This window comes from Pan troglodytes, chromosome 18 (genome assembly GCF_028858775.2).
Source record: "Pan troglodytes isolate AG18354 chromosome 18, NHGRI_mPanTro3-v2.0_pri, whole genome shotgun sequence".
NCBI classification, from domain to species: Eukaryota; Metazoa; Chordata; class Mammalia; order Primates; family Hominidae; genus Pan; species Pan troglodytes.
In genome coordinates, this window is record NC_072416.2 from 25,639,271 (window position 1) to 25,659,785 (window position 20,515).

Below are 20,515 nucleotides of genomic sequence, written 5' to 3' on the forward strand. Positions count from 1 at the left end.
GCTCAAGCCTGTAATCCCAGCACTTTGAGAAGCCAAGGCAAGTGGATCACCTGAGGTCAGGAGTTCAAGACAACCCTGGCCAACATGGTGAAACCCAAGTCTACTAAAAATACAAAAGTTAGCCAGATGTGGTGGCATGCACCTGTAGTCCCAGCTAGTCAGGAGGCTGAGAAATACCAAGTGATTCAAGAGAATCGCTTGAACCCAGGAGGCAGAGATATACCTAAGAAGTCCAGAAGTGGATGCTTTGGATATAAATACAGGTAGGTGATATAGAAAAAAGATCCAGACAAGGAGATGTCGATGCTCATGTTTCATCATCAGATTTCTGCCTCTCTTCCTCCATCTGCGGCCTCTGATTTTCTGTGTTTAATTTATTCTCAGGCACACTAATTCTATGTGGTGGGGAAAATGGCACTTGGAACATTCAGTTTCAATGGTCCTTTCAGAGCTACAGCATCTCTCTCTCTCAATGTCTGTGTTAATTCCTCTAAAAGGACTCAGACCTGACGTGGCTCCCAGCCTTCTTGGACCCCTCCTATCTGTGGTACTGATGGGTACAGAACTCACACACCCTACCCTGGGTGTGAGTAAGAGCATGGGCCTTGTAATCTTGGCTTGTTTGGAGAGAGGAAGGGGAAATTCCAGAAGTGAAGGTCATAAGTTTTCTATCAGATGGGGTGGTGGCTCAAAGCAGAGGTTATGAGCCTGAGTATGTAGATCCATCACCCAGTGTGAACTTGGGCAAGTCCTTACCTTCTCCCCTCTGCACCCTCTCCATCCACTTCCCTCACTGACATTCCAAAACACACACACACACACACACACACACATTTATTATTTTAAGACAATTGTTGATTCACATGCAGTTTTAAGAAATGCTAGAGATCACAGACCAGGCACAGTGGCTCATGCTTGTAATCCAGGCACTTTGGGAGGTCGAGGCAGGCGGATCACTTGAGGTCAGGAGTTCGAGACTAGCCTGGCCAACGTGGCAAAACCCCATCTCTACTAAAAATACAAAAATTAGCTGGGAGTGTTGGCATGCACCTGTAATCCTAGCTACTCAAGTGGCTGAGGCAGAAGAATTGCTTGAACATGGGAAGCGGAGGTTGCAGTGAGCCGAGATCGCACCACTGCACTCCAGACTGGGCAACAGAGTGAGACTCTGTCAAAGAATGAAAGAAAGAGAAAAGTAATAATAGAGATCACAGAGCACTTATAGTAACATCTTGCATACATGTAGTACAATATCACAACCAGGAAATTGACATTGATACCATCCACCAACCTTAGATTTTGCCAGCTTTACATGCACTCATGTGAGCTTGTTTGTGTGTTTAGTTCTATGTAGTTTCATCATGTGCACAGATTTGTGTGGCCACCACCACAGTCAAGATCTACCACCAAGAGGTCCTTTGTGCTGTCCTTTTATTGCAACATCTACCTGCCTCCCTCCCCTACTCTCTGATCTGCAGCGATCATTAATCTGGTCTTCATTTATGATTTTGTAATTTCAAGAATGCTATAGAAATGGAATCATACAGTAGGTAACCTTTCAGGCCTGGCTTTTTCTTTCACTCAGCATAATTCCCTTGAGATCCATCCAAATGGTTGCATGTATCAATAGCTTGTTCCTTTTTATTGCTGACTAGTAATTCATAGTATGGATGTTCCACTGTTTAACTGTTTGCTTTTTGAAGGACATTTGGATTGTTTCCAATTATTGGCTGTTATGAATAAAGCTGCTATGAACGTTCATGTACAGGCTTTCGTGTGAATGTAAGTTTTCATTTCTCTGGGACAAATGCCCAAGAGTAAAATTGCTGGGTTGTTGTGGCAAACATATATTTAATTTCATAAGAAACTGCCATATCTTTTTCAGAATGGCTGTTATATTTTACATTGCCACCAGCAATGATTGATTGATCCCAGTCCTCCACATCCTCACCAGCATTTGGCATTATCCCTTTTTTTTTTATTTTTACTGTGCCAATAGATGTGTAATGATATCTCATTGTAGTTTAACTTGCATTTCCCAGTAGCTAATAATGTTGAACATCTTTTCACGTGGCTCTCACCCACTTTTGTAAGGAGGTAAATCTTGAGAATGTTTTCTCACCTGATAAATGGATAGAACAATAGGACAATACCTACCATCCAGAGATGTTGTGAAAGTTCTCCTAAGCACCTAGCAAATTAGTATTCAAGAAACATTAGGGTATGGTGGCTCATGCCTGTAATCCCAGAACTCTGGGAGGTTGAAGCAGGAGAATCACTTGAGTCCAGGAGTTTCAGACCAGCCTGGGTATCATAGTGAGAACCCGGCTCTACAAAAAATTTAAAAAATTAGCCAGGCATGGTGGCACATGCCTGTAGTCCCAGCTACTTGGAAGGCTGAGGCGGGAGGATTGCTTGAGCCTAGGAGGTTGAGGCTGTAGTGAGCTATGATTGCACCACTGCACTCCAGCCCGGGGTGACAAGAGCAAGGCCCCGTCTCTCAAAAAAGAAAGAAAAAAAAAAGGGGCCGGGCACGGTGGCTCATGCCTGTAATCTCAGCACTTTGGGAAGCTGAGATGGGTGGATCACTTGAGGTCAGGAATTTGAGACCAGCCTGGCCAACACGGCGAAACTTCGTCTCTGCTAAAAATACAAAAATTAGCCAGGCATGATGTCTCACGCCTGTAATTCCAGCTACTTGGGAGGCTGAGGCAGGATACTCGCTTGAACCCGGGAGGCAAATGTTGCAGTAAGCCGAGATCGCGCCACTGCACTCCAGCCTAGGTGACAGAGTGAGACTCTGTCTCAAAAAAGAAAGAAAGAAAGAAAGAAAGAAAGAAAGAAAGAAAGAAAGAAAGAAGAAAAGAAACATTAATTTTTCATATTCCTGCAAGAGAGGGGTTAATAGTATAGACTCCAAAGTCAAACAGAACTCCATTCTATCACTGAGAACCCTCTCCCTAAACCTCATTTTATGTCTCTATTAAATGGGAAGAATAATATTACTTACTTTACAGGGTTGTCATGAAACTGAAATAGATAAGATGTGAAAGGCACTTAAAACAGTGCCTAATAAGTGCTTAATTCTGTTTTTCCCTCCAGAACTCAGCATATCAGAGGCCCCCAATTAAGCCTTGTCCTTCCAACTGACACTTCATACCTCTCCCACCATCATCTCCCAGTGCACCAGGGTCACTTGCTGGGGCCAGGATAGGAAATCCCAGATACAAACTCTCCCTTCAAGGATTTTTTTTTACCCCACCAGAGCTCTCCACTGCTCCAGGAGAAGAAACAAAGGATTGGGTCTGAGAGCTGGGTGAGATTACATTTATCTAAGAAGCTTCCAAATGAAAACTAGCATTTGTACTTATTGCATTTCACCTCCAAATTTGATTACATTTCTCTCCCGCTGTAAATCTGCCTTTCCTTCTGCCAAGTTATTATTAAATCCAGGACAGAATTGGTGGAGTGATACGTAAAATTTCCATCTTGGCTTTGACATTCCAGGAAGTTACAAACCAATTACAGCTGCTGAGCCTCAGGCCTTGATGAATCACAGAGCACAGCAAGGGATGGAGGAGCCCAGAGTGGGGACGGGAGGGAGACAGTGAGGTGGGAATCAAAGGTCAATTAAAATAAAACAGTCAATTTTAATTTGAATATCTTGCTTATATTCACATCCCATTCCCATAAGTGGAAAAGCAAATGAAGCTTATTCATTTGTGTGGGCATGGTGTGTGTGTGTGTGTGTGTGTGTGTGTGTGTGTGTGTGTGTGTGTGTGTGTGTTAGGACAATAAAGGCTTTTGAAATGGTTTCAGAGTCCCAGAGATTTGAAATTTGAAATGTCCCAGGGAGAAAACATGCAATCTGGTGACCTGCCCAAATGTCAGGGTAGCTGCCTAAACAAAGAGCCATCAGCGTTAGCCTTGGGGCATGTGAGTCTAAATGACACCAATTCTAGCTTTGGGAGTTGGATCTCTGTGTTTGAGCCCTCACTTCATCACTTAATATGAGGAATTTCTCTGTGCCTCTATTTCCTCATTGGTAAAATGAGGACAACAATACCTTTCCCTGTTGATTATTTTAAAGATTAAGATAAATAATACAGCTAAGGTGTCAAGCACGGCGCCCCACCAGGCGAGTGACGTTATTTCCTTTCTCCAAGGAAATAACCGTCAGTGGGTCCCAAGTCCAACTAAGTGACCTCAGACAGCTACAGTTTGACTAGACCTTGATGTACTGTATGCTTTCCTAATGGTGGCATACATTCCAAGGTAGCTGGTTTTCTTTTCCTTCATGTGAACTTCTTTTCCCTGGCCCTCTCCTAAGGGCAAATGGTTGGTTAGATTCAGCACCGTGGACAGCAGAGATGCTGCCAGCCAAGGTATCAGAGTTCCATTCATGGACCCTCATCTTGTGGCCCCTTCCTGTCAGCTCATGGCTCAGACATCCTGTGAGCTGTACAGTTGATTTGGTGTTAGGTTGCAGTCTTAATCTCTGACTTTCATCAGTATGGGAAATTTACTTTCTTTTTTCTTTTTTTCTTTTTTCTTTTTTTAAAGACAGAGTCTCACTCTGTCACAAGATGCATGTGGGGAGAGCTCAAGAGAAGCCCTAGCTGAGGAGGAGGTGATGGTGTTAGTGGGATTGAAGAGGGAAGAAGGCAGAAAACAATACCCACACATAACACACCTCTGCCAGACAGTAGTCAACACCTGTTAGTTCATCTTCAAGGTTTGGTTCCTGGGAACACCTGCTCCTCTATTCCCTGAGCATCTGATGTTGTCCTTGAAAGCAGAATGCCAGCCTCCCAGGGAGAAGCAGAGACACCAACAAACAGCTGGCAGAAGTCACCCAGCTGGCCCTCTCTCCTACTCTCAGCCCTGGGCCTTTGTTTGCGAGGGCCAACCCATAGGCTACTTTCTCCCTCTGCCTACCACTGGGACCCCCTCTGCAGGAGTCCCTGGTACTCATGTTTTTTGAGGAATCCAGCCCCACTTTGCCCCATATGCTGAGTGATCAGGTGAGGACTCCAAGCCAGCAAAGGAGAAATCAGAGGGTCCCCTTCCCCCACCCCCATCTCCCTCCTGGACTTCTGCCCAGGTCTCTCTGTGCCTGACGGTACTGCTCCCAGGTCTGGACTAGGTCACATTTGAAGGAAGTTTTCTCATTTGTCTCTATATCCGTGGTTTTCAAAGTGTGGTCCTGGGATTTGCAGCATCACCTGGGAGGTTTTTAGAAATGCAAATTCTTTTAAAAATTTTTTTTGTTTCCCTGGGTTATTGGGGAAAAGGTGGTGTTTGGTTACATGAGTAGGTTCTTTAGTGGTGGTTTATGAGATTTTGGTACACCCATCACCCAAGCAGTATATACTGCACTGATTTGTAGTCTTTTATCCCTCACCCCCTTCCTACCCTTTCTCCCTGAGTCCCCAAAGCCCATTGTGTCATTCTTTGCCTTTGCATCCTCATAGCTTAGCCCCGACTTATGAGTGAGAACACATGATGTTTGGTTTTCCATTCTTGAGTTATTTCACTTAGAATAATAGTCTCCAATCTTGGGCTCCATCCCAGACCTACTAAAACAGAAACTCCAGAGATGAGGACCAGCAATCTGTTTGAACAAGACCTTCAGGTGATTTCGATGCACACCATATGGAATTGTTCTATTGTTCACCTCAGTTGGTGGATGCCTGGATTAGTTCCATTTTTTTTCCTTACAACAGCAAAAAGTCTGTATTGAACATTCTATCAGGTACACCTTCATGGACTCATGCAAGTATTTCTACATGACACATTCTTTAAAATGATTTACTAGGACAAATGATGTACCTACTTAAATGTTCATAGATGTGCCAGATGAACTTCCTAAAAGGTTGCACCAATTTGCATTCCCACCACAGAGAATGAAGGGGTACATGTCCCCACAGCCTTTCCAGCTTCAATTAAGTATATCAGATGTTTTCACTTTCTGTTCCAATTTGAGAGGTGAAAATTATATCTTGTTTTGATTTGCACTTCTTTAAGAGTGAAATTGAGCATATTTTCCTATATTTATTAGCCATTTTAGCATAGTACTTTTTTGGTTGTCTCTATTTTCAGCAATCAATAATATGACTTGTATAACTTTTTTAAAAAAAGAAAAAAACATGCTAGTCCCCTCTTTTCTGCAAAATACAGTCTTACGAAGGAGCCAGTGCGGGGTCAAGTGTGGGGTGACCAACCATAGTGATTAGCCCAAGATGGAGGTGTTTCTACAGACATGGGACCTTCAGTGCTAAAACTGAGAAAGTCCAAAGCAAACCACAATGAGTTGGTCACCTAGGTGGGTGACTTGCTCAGAGTGTCACACAGAAAATCAGCATCCAGCCTGAGGGGAGGTTCCCAAATCCCTGATGCCCTGCCCAGGTCTCCTCCTTTTCCAGGCGTCTCTCATGGAGAAACAAAAATGGAGACACAGAGGAGTTGGGTGACATGACTTGTGAATCTCTCCCAACTAGACAAGAAGCTCCTTTTGCTCATTTACCTCTTTAGCCCAGTGTTGATCACAGAGCCTGGCAAAGAGTTGGTAGCTAGATTTACACCAAAGGTATTATCACAGTGTTGAGGAAGGGGAAGAGAGGCAGTACCGCAGTATCCACAAAATCACAATCTGCACACAATCAGGATCCATCTCATGACTTTTGCAGGGAAATGCAGTTGAAGGACCATAGGCTTTGGGAGGACAGACTTGATCTCTAATCATCCCAGTCTCATCACTTACAAGCTGTCTAACCTTGGAAAACAGCTCTTCCCAGTCCTTAGTTTTCTCGTCTCTAAGATGGGACCAATAATACCTACATCTTAGCAGAATGGTTAGGACATGAAGCAGACACAAGGAAGAGATGACGAAGAGGGCAGGTCATTCTTTCTCTCAAGGATAGGAGAATGAGCACCTGGAGTGGCTCACCCAGTTGCCACAAGAGAACAAGTGGCCTCTGCTTCAGGGCTCCGCACAAAAGAGCTTAGCCAAGGTCTCCACTGGAGGATAAAATATAGTCCAGTCTCTCCTCACCAAGGAAGGCTCCCTGGCACAAGGCTGAATGTGCCTGGAGAAAGAGGTATGTTTTCTTTCTAGAAGGAGCCCTTTCAATGCCAAACTAAACAGCTGTGGGAATGTGTCTACCCAGAAGGAGCACATTTTTGCAAATTCACACAAAGCAGCAAGCCCTGACCTATATTAGCCCCATGTATCAGAGCCCCTCTGACCTCTCCTATCCCTCGGAACACAAAGGAAATGTTTCCCTTCTGAGGACTGCAGTGCCAGGCCAGGCTCACCCTGACAGGTCATTTGAAGAGCAGAATCTTTTGCTCATTATGAATAATAAATCATTTGCAGAATAGGAAGTTGCCTCAATTCTGGCATGAGGTCACTGGGAATCACTACAGGAGGCAGATGGGCTGCCTGTTAAGAAGGGAGCTGGCATCAAGGATTCAGGTGAGCCTCCAGCACAGCTATATGCACAAGCCGAGGTTCAGGATCCAGATGCTGAAGCATCTTTGCCCTGGCTTGGCCATGTGTGTTTACAGACCATCAGGAGCCCAGCTGCCTATCTCAGGGAGGTCTTTGTGCAGAATACCAATCCTCCTGGCAGCCAGCCTCTGCTCAATTAAGAGAAAAAGAAAAGATGACTGCTAAATGTTCAGTTTACTTCCTTCGCTACAAATATCCAACCCAAGGGAGAGAGTAATCTAATATATTCTGAGATGATTTAAACTCATTTGAATAAAAAAAAAATTCTGCAGCAGTGAGCTGCACAGAGAATGGGGGTTTGATGACTCCACAGAACAAGCTGAAAATGTGGCTCAGAAAAGAGAGAAAACCAACAGAGGTAACTTAAAATCTGACCACTCAACCAGCTAGCCGACCGACTCAACAGACAGGCAAGCCCAGACCAGGAGTAAGCCCCAATGCTGTGTGAAGCCAGGATGGATAGTTTTTATTTCTGTTGTCAATGTTCAACCTGAATAAATTATCCTGGAGGAGGGAGAGCTGCAATCAATTAAACCAAAATAATATGTTGATAAAAGAGCTATGTGATAATAAAAATTAAGTACATTTATTCGGGTGTTGCCCAAATGTTTCACACCCTGTATTCAAGGCACAGGTGCCTCATCTGTCACATCTAGGCAGATGTAATTCATGCATTCCCTCTGTTGCCATCAGATACAAAATACCTTATTCTTCAGCATGCACACCACTCATCCAGAGACCATCCAGAGATGGCACCTGCACACGCAGATCCCCCACACTCACTGACACATGCATGCTCATCCATTCACCCACCTCAGAACTCCACATATACCAGTGGTCAACCATCTGTGCTAACAAGATCGTGAAATATTCTGCAGCTCTAGTGGTGTCAACTCTCACTCCTCAGGAGGGTTCTATCCCCTGTGATCTCTGTGGTGCCGGGTCCAGGTCACCACAACACAAGGGCGGCTCTGTTCTGCTCAAGCCGTAAGGTCACTGCCAACTCCTGGGGCCCCGGGGTGCTCATCTGCAAGTAGGTACCTGTGTTCTATCCCAGACCACTGGGGACCCAAGAAAGACCCACACCTACCTCTGCACTCTGGAAATCCTGCTTGCTCTGTTCCTTAAATCAGAGGATCATTAACACAAGAGGGAACCAAGAGCCAGCCTGGTGATATAAACAAAAGCAGCTGGCCAGGGGGGCTCAGGTGGGTGTAGACCCTAGCCCCACTTCAAGAAGGCAGTTGCTGCTCAAGCCCTAGAAAATGAAAAGCTACGGTATTTCCAAATGAACCCACCCATTATTAAAATGCTGTCTAGTAGTTCAAGACCAGCCTGAACAACATGGCAAAACCCCATCTCTACTAAAAAAACAAAAATTAGCTGGGTGTGGTGGCGGGTGTCTGTAATCCCAGTTACTCACAAGGCTGAGGCAGGAAACTCACTTGAACCTGGGAGGCGGAGGTTGCAGTGAGCTGAGATCGCACCACTGCACTTCAGCCTGAGCAACAAGAGGGAAACTCCCCAAAAAAAATGGGGGACAGGCTTCATAGCCACAACAATATCTCTGATGGAGTATTTTCCACACATGACGATTGTCTTGGACCTAAGCACAGAAATCCGCTAACCTGTGCTCTTTTCTAATTCTTCTTTTTCTCTACTCCTGTGGTCCCGCCTGCCTTCACACAGTGGTCTCAGCCTCCCTGCTGCTTGTAGAAAAGAATGTCCTGAGGAAACCCTACACCACTGCAAAGCAGAATTTCCCACTAGTTGTTTGAATGACACTGGCACCAAGGGAAATACTGCTTATCTAGCCATATAAGCAGAAAACTCTGTACTCCCCAAAGAGATGATACCTAAGCACAGGAAACAGCCAAAGCTTTGCTGGCTGGGTACGGTGGCTCACACCTGTAATCCTAGCACTTTGGGAGGCCGAGGTGGCTGGATCACTTGAGGTCAGGAGTTTGAGACCAGCCTGGCCAACATGGTGAAACCCAGACTCTAATAAAAATACAAAAATTAGCTGGGCGTGGTGGTGGGCGCCTGTAATCCCAGCTACTTGGGAAGCTGAGGCAGGAGAATCGCTTGAACCTGGGAGGTTGCAGTGAGTTGAGATTGTGCCACTGCAGTCTAGCCTGGGTGACAGAGTGAGACTCCGTTCCCCTTCCCTGCCCAAAAAGAACCAAAGCTTTACAACAGACTCACCTGATGTTGAATCCTCGTTCAGCTATTTGCCACCTATGCAACCTTGGGCAAGTTACTTAACATCTCTGAATTTGGTTTCCTCACAGGCTGAAATCAGGCTATTGCTATTTATCTAATTGAATTGGAATGGGCTGCTTTATTCATTCATTCCACAAATATTTATTGAGGATCTACTATGTGCCAGGCACTGTTCTAGGTACTGGGAATACAATGGTGAGCCAGTGTTAAAGTACCTGCTTCCCTGGACTCACTGGCCAGTAGGTTGGGTAAGATATAATATTTAAAAAGAGCTAGCACGGTGCCTGGAAGACAGCAACATTCAAGTAGTTTTCTGTTCTCTTCTGTCTTGCTCTCTCTCTTTACTGGTTGACAAGACGTTGGCACTGGGGTTAGGGCTATTCATCTCCCTGCCAAGCCTTTGCCAAACAGTCTTTCACCCCCAGCTCACAGCTCCTTTGACCTTGCTGCACCCTATATTATACTCCTAGACATTTGTCAAGAGCCTACAATCTTCTATCGATCCGCTCTCACTGCATACATAAGGAATAAAACGACTGTGTGGATTCGGCTATTAGTTCAGCTGCTGTAAAAGAGGGATGCAGAATAACAGTGGCTTTAAAGATTAGAAATTAATTTCTCTGTCATGAAAAGTCTGGACAGGCAGTCCGTGACTGGTGTGGTGGCTGCTACTTCCGTCTTGTCGCTCTGCCCATCTCACCAAGTGACTTCCTTCTTGTGACCCAAGATGGCTGCTTCAGGTCCTACCATCACATCTACATCCTGGCCAGGAGAAAAGGAAAAGAGGAAGTGGGGAGGGTATGCTGCTCTCCCTGTCAGGTCATAAGTCAGAAGATGCACGCAACATATGGACATAAAGATGGAAACAATAGACATGGGGGGATGCAAGAGTGGAGAGGGAGTGAGGGGGGCAAGGGTTGAAAAATTACCTATTGGGGCCAGGTGTGGTGGCTCATGCCTATAATCCCAGCACTTTGGGAGGCCAAAATGGGCTGATTATTTGAATCCAGGAGTTTGAGACCAGCCTGGGCAACATGGCAAAACCCTGCCTCCACTAAAAGTACAAAAAATTAGCCAGGCATGGTGGCACACACCTGTAGACCCAGCTACCCAGAAGGCTGAGGTGGGAGAATCACTTTAGCCTGAGAGGTTGAGGCAGCAGTGAGCCAAGATCGCACCACTGCACTCCAGCCTGGGAAATTGGAGTAAGACCTTGTCTCAAAAAAAATAAAATTACCTATTGGGTACTATGCTCATTTCCTGGGTGACAAGTTCAATTGTATGCCAAAACTGAGCAACACACAACATATCTTTGTAACAAACCTGAACAAGTATCCCTGGAATCTAAAATAAAAGTTGAAAAAAATTAGAAAAACAAATAAAAAGATGTACCCACTGCTTATTCCCACATCCCACTGGTTAGAATTTAGATACATTGCTACATTCAGCTAGCTGCAAGAGAGCCAGGGAAATAGAGTCTTTAGCTGGGAGCCATGTGCCTTTCAGACCCACTGCAGGGGGATTTGGCTATCTGTCTCTGCATTAACCTTCAGAGTGTTACAGATGTTTGTGAATGACGGGTCTTTTCACATCCTGTAAGATTTGGTGGTTGTCGTCTACTGGAACAACTTTTCACATATTTGCAATGAAGAGGGTATAAAAAAGAGCTTGGCAAGATGGGGGACTTTCTAAGGGAGGCAGCCTTCCTGAGTTCCAAAAATCCTTATAGGGTGGCATTTGCTTTGGTGAATCCCCAAGGTTCACAGTCCAGTTCTCAGCTGATTAGGCTGATATGTTGTCTATCCCCTCACAAAGCATTCACTTCTCTGAGGTGGACTCACATGAAACTGAGGCTGCTGTGTAAACTATAATTCCAAAGTATTTGTTTACAATGAGAAATACAATTGCTTACTCAATCCCAATGGTCAGCACATTCTTGGCTATGGAGAAAACCACATGGGAAGGCAAATTATAATCAACATTTTGCTTACTACAAATGAAACTAGCTTTGCATGGTGTCACATGCCTGTAATCCCAGCTATTCAGGAGGCTGAGACAGGAGGATCACTTTAGTCCAGGAGTTTGAGACCAGCCTGGGCAAAATAGTGAGACTCTATCTCAAAAATGAAATAAAACCGAACAAAATGAGCTTGATTAACCTCAATATGGTGGCCACGATGAGTTTGGCTGGAACTCAGGACCTCTGACTTCTTGTTCTGCTGCTGAAGATTACCATGGGTTCTCAAGGGAAAGGATGTTCTAGGCAAAATCATACTGTTTTTCTACCAAAAGGCATTTGTCCCAAATATAAACATTATGCCCCATTCTAGGGACATGCCAAAGTCCTACTCCAAAGGAAGTGACTGCGAGTCTTCTTCCTTGGCTCCTTCCCCCTGTGTTTACTCCTTGATCTTGTGGAAGAACATGGCAATGCACTGTTCAAATCCCCCTTAGAGAGAAAAAACACAGGCCAGTATCAAGGAGTGCAGATAACTGACAGCCTCCAACTGGCAGCAACTTCAGGATGCTCAGCTTGTGAACCAAGGCATAATCTTCTTGGGGTGGCCCCTGGCTAGTGACTGAGCAAGATGGAGTACTAGGACCTGGCCACTTCTGCCCAATGAGGACTTCTGTAATGGCCATCTGTATTAGTATATTCTCGTGCTGCTGATAAAGACATATCTGAGACTGGTAATTTATAAATAAATGAGGTTTAATGGAATCACAGTTCCACGTGGCTGGGGAGGCCTCACAATCATGGCAGAAGATGAAAGAAGAGAAAAGGGACTTTTTACATGGTGGCAGTCAAGAGAGCTTGTGCAGGGGAACTCCCATTTATAAAACTATCAGATCTCATGAGATTTATTCACTACCACGAGAATAGTATGGGGGAAACCACCCCCATGATTCAATTATCTCAACCTGGCCCCACCCTTGATACTTTGAGATTATTACAATTCAAGTTGAGGTTTGGGTGGGGACACAGCCAAACTATATCAGCATCCTTTGCTCCAGAGCTCCCTGCTAGGCTGGCAGAGACCTTGTGAGGTCTGCAATTTGGTTTTACAGCTCCTCCAGCACAACCCTGTCTCTTCTCATTTTCTTTTCACAAGTGTTACTCTCCTCAAAACTTTTTGCCCTCTAACTCCACTACAGCATTCTAAAGACACCAGCCTGCAACAGTGCTCTAGATCAGAGATTGGTCAGCAAATCACAACTCACGGCCCAATCCTGGCTTATAACTTGTTTTCATAAATAAGCTTTTATCAGAACTCAACCATACCTGTTTGTTCATTTACTTATTGTCCATGGCTGCTTTTGCACTACAATGACAGGGTTGAGTAGTTGTGACAGATCAATCTAACATTAAAAATATTAGCTATCTGGCCCTTTACAGAAAAAATTGCATGAGTCAAAAGATTTAAACCAATTTGGGTTGGGTTTTCCATTTTTCACAACACCAAAGACCTGGCTTAGATTAAGAATATCTCCAAACCATATCCTCATGACACACTGAGTAATCCAGAGAGGAGACTGGGATGCCTCAAGACAGGAAGAAAGATGTTGAGAGGGTTCCAGGAAGAGGTGACATGAGTTTGTGCCTCCATGTTCCAAAAGGCCTGGGCAGGAGTCCTGGCTGCAGGGACTCAGACCTCAGAGATGGATGGTATCTTCATCCCAAAGACCTCTCCTGTGATTGTGGTGCCCTGAGCAGGTATGTTCCCAATTGCAGTGAAGCAATGCCTTCATGAAACAGTCTGAAGTTATTTCCAAATCCTCAAAGCTGAGCAACTAGGGGAATTTTATTAGACATATTTATTCTATAATCCAGCATCTCACAAGACATCCAGGGTTTTCTTTTAAGCTACTTCTCTTTCCTCCCAGACAGGATACTCGTGTGGCTACTCAGATATCAAGAATAAGATGAAAACATCCCTGTTGTGTTGGTTCAAGCCAGCTTAACTGACAGATTCCTCTCCTGCTTCCCTAGCCACTGGTAGACATGCCTGCCTTCTGCCTCCATCAGGTCTGTGCTAAATCCCTTTATCATGACTACATAAATGTTAGATTGAACAGAATGAGATTCTCAAATATGAAGGCTTATGCAAAAACATTACTTTTTTTTTTGAGATATTTCGGTCCCTGAATGTGCTGGACAGGGGATGAAGTGAGACCCTTCTCCAGCAACATTTGGAGGAGGATGCAACTCAATCATCCTTGTGGCTGGAAGCCTTCATCTGCCATGGTCAAACAAACTTTAGATCTGCAAGGCCAAGGAAATGGTTGAAATGCAACATAAAACTGCACTATTTATATTTTCATTTCTATTAGACCTGTATAATGATGCCTTATTGAACTGAAGCTTAAATGGCTCAAGACTGATCATAAAAGAACATTTAATTGTTTGCCTGTCTAACTCTCAGCCCTAATTAAATATTGCTTTTCATTGAGTGGGTTATACAATGATGTTTCTTTGCTGTCACTGAAGAGAGAAGGGGACTGAGGCAGAATTTAGATGAGCCAGGCTTACTTTGTGCACTCCTCCTATTCCGTTTTTTGGTCCAACAATGGGAAGCACAGCCCTCTGGGGGAGACTTACCCTGATCCAGGGAACAGCTTTTGGAGATGATCTCATGCAAGTCCTCAGAGAGGAAGAGGAGTTATGAGAGATCATGTTATCTTGTGTGGTTTCCTATAGAAGGCACAGGTTCTTGATGTTCAAAGCTGGCATTGGCATCTTTCTAACTCCTCTTTCTCCGTAACACCCATCCCCACAGCACTGCCTTTGGTATCCCTGGAATCTAGCCACTTCTCATCACCTCTGTGCCATCATCCAGGGCCAAGCCACCATCACCTCTCATCTAGGTCATTGCAGAAGCCTCTTAACTGGCTGCCTGCACTTATCTGGGCTTTACCGCAGTCTGTTCCCAACCTATTAACCACTGGAAGGCCCTGTCCCTCCCCATCTCAGAACCTTTCTGTAGCTCCCAGCTCACTCAGAAAAAAGCCAAGTTTCCATCTGACAATGCCCTCCATCCTGATGTTACCTATGACTACAGCTCCAATGACACTGCCCTTCACTCATTCAGCTCCATCTAAAGTGAGCTCTTTGCTGTTTTCTCGAATAGTCTTCACAATGCTTCCTCTTTAGGGCTTTTCATTTGTTGTTACCACTACCTATAATATGTCTCCCTCAGAAATCTGCACAGCTCACTCATTCACATTCTTTGTGCCTTTATTCGAATGTCACCTGTCAGGGAGGCCTCTAACTGCCCTATTTAAAATTGCAACAAACTCACCCTCTCTATCCTTCATCCATATTTTTCTCTATGGATCTTACTACTATTTCACATATATTTCAGTTGACCTATTTATTGCATTTATTGTGTATCTCCTCTTCCAAAATGTGAGCCCCAGGAGGGCAAGGATTTTTCCCTCTTGCTTTCACTTCTGAATCCCCAGTGTCTAGAAAAACACCCAGAACAAAGTAGCTGCACAAATAAATATTTTTGAGCAAATGAATGAGTAAACAAATAAATGTAAACATGCACAAATGAATGAATAGTCTGTCATTTCTTTCTGGCCATGAATTCCAATGGTCAAGATCTACTCTAGGCCAGGAGCCTGGATGTATTTGTACCTTGCATTCTAGGATTCTGGGCATTCAAGAGGAAATCTTCCCATTGGAGATGGAGCTGCAAAGGGCAAACTGAGATCCAGAGCTCAGAATTGCCCCAGCCTTCCCACTGCAAATGCTAATTCTTCTAAGACTAAGGCAAAATGGTGAAAGAGGTGGGAGCTTGAGCCTGAGCTCAGAAACAGGCTCTGATTTACAGCAAGAGAAGAGGCAAATTGACACAAGAAGCTTCTGTGGAGGCATCAGAGACCAGAGACAATTTAGTGAATGAATAAGGCATCACTGTAACCACCCATAGAGTCCATGGGTGCTGGGGATCCTGGGAATAATTTTATCTTTTAAAGCATGAGGACAACCCAGCAGAACTTTCTGGAAGAGGAAGAAGGAAGGGAAGTGGGATAGCCAAGACCGTCCCCCTTGTACTGGATCTACAGGATCATGGAGACCAAAACATGTGGCCCATTTGCAGGACCAGAATGATTGAGATCATCCTCCTCTGAATGCTGTTGAAGAAGGATCCCACTTCATACCCTGTTCAGCAAGTTCAGGGGCCCAACATCCCACAAAAAAGTAATACTTTCGCATAAGCCTTCAAAAGCTCATTCAGTTCAATCTAACATTTATATATTCATCACATTTTCAAGGCATGCACATTGGATATTTTGACAGGTGTGTCAAACCACTCACCAAAAATGTTGTGCCAAGGTATGCTGTCCTTTTCTCATGCCTTACACTGAATATCTGTGTTTCCTTTTGTGTCAGGGGGAATTAAACTTTCCAGAGATTTGTCTATTTTATTCATCACTTCAAAGTTCTGATTCTTGATTTGATTAATCACCTCCACCAACTTTTTGTTTTGTGATTAATGTTTGCTCTCATCTCTATTAATTGCTTCCTTTCACTTTACTTTTATTTTGCTGTTCATTTTCTACTTATTTTGAATTCTTAATTCAATTATTCTCAATAACCATATTTATTTTAATAATAACAGCTTTCAAATATGGATTTTGCTAAGAATAACTTTAGTCCCACCCCCTCATATGTATTTTTAGACAATGGGTTTCATTGTCTTAAATGTCTAAATAGCCCACTCTTTCAGTATTGATTTCCACCTTGATAAAAGGTTACTTTTTACATTCTTTAATTTCCAAGTAGCTATCATTTATCTTAATTTAGGCAAACTCTGGCTGTTAATGAGATCAGGAAATATAATTTATAAACTCGTAACTTGGAGAATTTGTTACGGACTTCTTTATAACCTGGTACACAGCATTGCAACAGTCAGGGTAGGTCAGGTTAGGCTGCAGTAACAAACGACCAAAAAAAATCTCAGTGGCTTCAATAACAAAGTTTGGTCCCTGCTCATGCTACATGTTTCTGAGCAGTCAGCTGGGAGTTCTTCTTTTTAGAGTCACTCAGGAACTCAAGCCAATGGAAGCTCCATCTCGACATGTGCTTCTGTGATCACAGAGGTGGAGGAAAGAGAGCATGGCTCTTAAAGCCACTCCTGTGCACATTTCATTGACCAAAAAAATTCAAATGCCTGCACTTAAGAGCATGGATGTCTTGTTCTGTAAAAGGAGAAGCACTGAATATTCCTGAATATTCTACCATATGCATTTAACAGATGTCTATAAAGAGCTATGGAGATACCTCCTGCTTATGCCAGGGACTGTCTGGCAGATATTGTTAGTTGGTGACCTGCCTTCCATTCCATTTCCAACCCTCTTTTTCCCATCTACTTTCCAGCCAGAAGTGACCATGACCCAAATATAAGTAGAAGGGGCAGGTGGCAGGGGTCTCAAAAAAGCGTTTTGCTTTTGCTTTTCTGCTATTGATGCTGCCCTGTCTCCCTTCTCCTCCTTCCTGCCTTGACTGCTAATGTGAAAAGGCCAAAGAATCCCAGAAATATTTGCTTTGACATTGTTGAGCATCTGAACTAAGGCCAAAGGTGCCTGCCTCCAGACTTCATATATGAAGAGAAAAAATAAAATTACCCAGGTGCAGTGGCTCATGCCTGTGATCCCAGCACTCTGGGAGGCCGAGGCAGGTGGATCACTTGAGGCCAGGAGTTCAAGACCAGCCTGGGAAGCATAGCAAGACACCATCTCTAAATTTTTTTTTTAATTAGCAAGGCACGGTGGTGCAGGCCTGTAGTTCCAGCTGCTCAGGAGGCTGACGAGGGAGAATCACTTGGGCCCAGGAGTTTGAGGCTGCGATGAGCCAAGATTGCACCACTGCACTCCAGCCTGGGTGACAGAGCAAGAACCTGTCTCCAAACAAACAAACACACAAACAAACAAAAGACTCATATTTGTATAAGCCATTGTGGTTGAATTTCTTGTTACTTTCATCTGAATGCATTTCTGAGCGATAAAAGAATTCAGCATGTAAACAAGACAGACCGTTACCACCCTCAGTGACTAATAATCCTTTGGAAGTATTCTGTGAGCAACTGAAAAGGGTGCTAAATATGCATTTCTAAATACAGCCATACCTCAGAGATATCATGGGCTCAGTTCCAGGCAACCACAACAAAGCAAATATTGCAACAAAACAAGTCGCACGCATTTTTTTTTATTTCCCAGGGCATATAAAACTTATATTGGGCTGGACACAGTGGTTCACTCCTATAATCCCAACACTTTGGAAGCCAAGGCAGGAGGATTGCTTGAGGCCAGGAGTTCGAGACCAGCCTGGGCAACATACAAAGACCCTGTCTCTACAAAAAAAAAAAAAAAAAAAAAAAAAAATTTAATTAGCCAAGCATAGTCACACATACCTGTAGTCCCAGCTACTCAGGAGACTGAGATGGGGGGTTCACTTGAGCCCAGAAGGTCAAGGCTGCAGTGAGCTGTGATCATGCCACTGCACTCCAGCCCCGGCAACAGAATGAGACTGTCTGAAACAGGCAAACAAACAACAACAACAACAAAGTTATATTTATATTATACTGTAGTCTATTAAGTGTGTGATAGCATTATGTCTTTTAAAAATATACATACCTGAATTTAAGAATACTTTATTGCAAAAAACATGATAACAACCATCTGAATCTTCAGCAAGTTGTAATCTTTTTGTTGGTTAAGGTTCTTGCCTCGATGCAAATGGCTGCTGACTGATCAGATCAGGGTGGTGGTTGTGGAACATTGGGGTGGCTGTGGCAAGTTCTTAAGATAAAACAACAATAAAGTTTGCCATATCAATCGACTCTTCCTTTCAGGAAAGATTTCTCTGTACCATGTGATGCTGTTTGATAGCATGTTACCCACAGTAGAACTTTTTTCAAAATTGGAGTTAACTTTATCAAACTCTGCCACTGCTTTATCAACTGAGTTTACAAAATATTCTAAATTCTTTGTTGTCGGCCAGGCTCGGTGGCTCACGCCTGCAATCGCAGTACTTTGGGAGGCTGAGGCAGGTCAATCACTCGAGCCCAGGAGTTCAAAACCAGCCTAGGCAACATGGTGAAAACCCATCTCTATAAAAAAGACCCCCCACTCCAAAAAAAATTAGCCAGTTGTGGTGACATGCATCTGTAGTCCTAGCTACTCAGGAGGCTGAGGTGGGAGGATTGCTTGAACCCAGGAGGTTGAGGCTGCAGTAAGCCAAGATTGTGCCACTGCACTCCAGCCTGGGTGACAGAGTGGGACCCTGTTTTAAAAATAATAAAAATAAAAATAAAACTCCTTTGTTGTCATTTCAACAATGTTCACAGCATCTTTACTAGGAGTAGGTTCCATCTTAAGAAACCACTTTCTTTGCTAATCCACAAGAAGCAACTCCTCATCCATTCAAGTTTGATTATGAGATTGCAGCAATTCAGTCACATCTTCAGCCTCCACTTCTAATTTTAGTTTTCTTGCTATTTCTACCACATCTGGCACAATCACAGCTTGCTTCCTCCACTGAAGTCTTGAACTAGTTACAGTCATCCATGAGGACTAGAAACAACTTCTTCCAGATTTCTGTTAATGTTGATATTTTGACCTCCATGAATCAAGAATATTCTTAATGGCATCTAGAATGGTGAATCCTTTCCACAAGGTTTTCAATGTACTTTACCCAGATTAATCAGAGGATTCACTATCTACAGAAGCTATAGTCTTACAAAATGAATTTCCTAAATAGTAAGACTTGAAAGTCAACATTACTCCTTAATCCATGGCTGCAGAATGGATGTTATGTTAGCAGGCATGAAAATAACATTAATTTCCTTGTTCATCTCCATCAGAGCTCTTGGGTGACTAGGTGTACTGTCTATGAGCAAGAATATTTTGACAGCAATCTTTTTTTTTCTGAGCAATAAGTCTCAATAGTCAGCTCAAAATATTCAGTAAACCATGCTATAAACAGATATGCTGCCATTCAGGCTTTGATGTTCCATTTATGGAGCACAGGCATGGTAGATTTCACATAATTATTAGGGCCCTAGGAGTTTGGAAATGGTAAATGGCTTCATCTTAAAGTCATCAACTGCATTAGCCACTAACAAGAGAGTCAGCCCATCCTTCAAAGCTTTGAAGCCAGGCTTTGACTTCTTCTCTCTACCTCTAAAAGTCTTAGATAGACAGTGTCTTCCTCCAATAAAAGGCTGTTTCATCTACAGTGATAATTTGTTGTTCAGTGTAGCCACCTTCCCTAAATGATCTTAGCTAGATCTTCTGGATAACCTGCTGTAGCTTCTCCATCAGCACTTGCTGCTTCACCTTGCACTTTTATGTTATGGAAATGGCTTCCTTCCTTGCGCCTTGTGACCCCTGCTAGTTTCAAACTTTTTTCTGTAGCTTCCTCACCCCTTTCAGCCTTCACAAAATTGAAGAGAGTTAGGGCCTTGCTCTGGATTAGGTTTTGGCTTAAGGGAATATTGTGGCTGGTGTGATCTTCTATCCAGATCTTTCTCCATATCAGCAATAAGGCTGTTTCTCTTTCTTATCATTTGTGTGCTCACTGGAGTTGCAATTTTAATTTCCTTCACGAACTTTTCCCTTGCATCCTGAAGTTGGCTGATTGTTTGGTGCAAGTGGCCTAGCTTCAGTCTGTCTATCTCAGCTTTCTACATGCCTCCCTCACTAGGCTTACTCATTTCGCATTTTGTTGTTGTTGTTGTTTGTTTTGGTTTTTTAAAAATTATTTTTAGA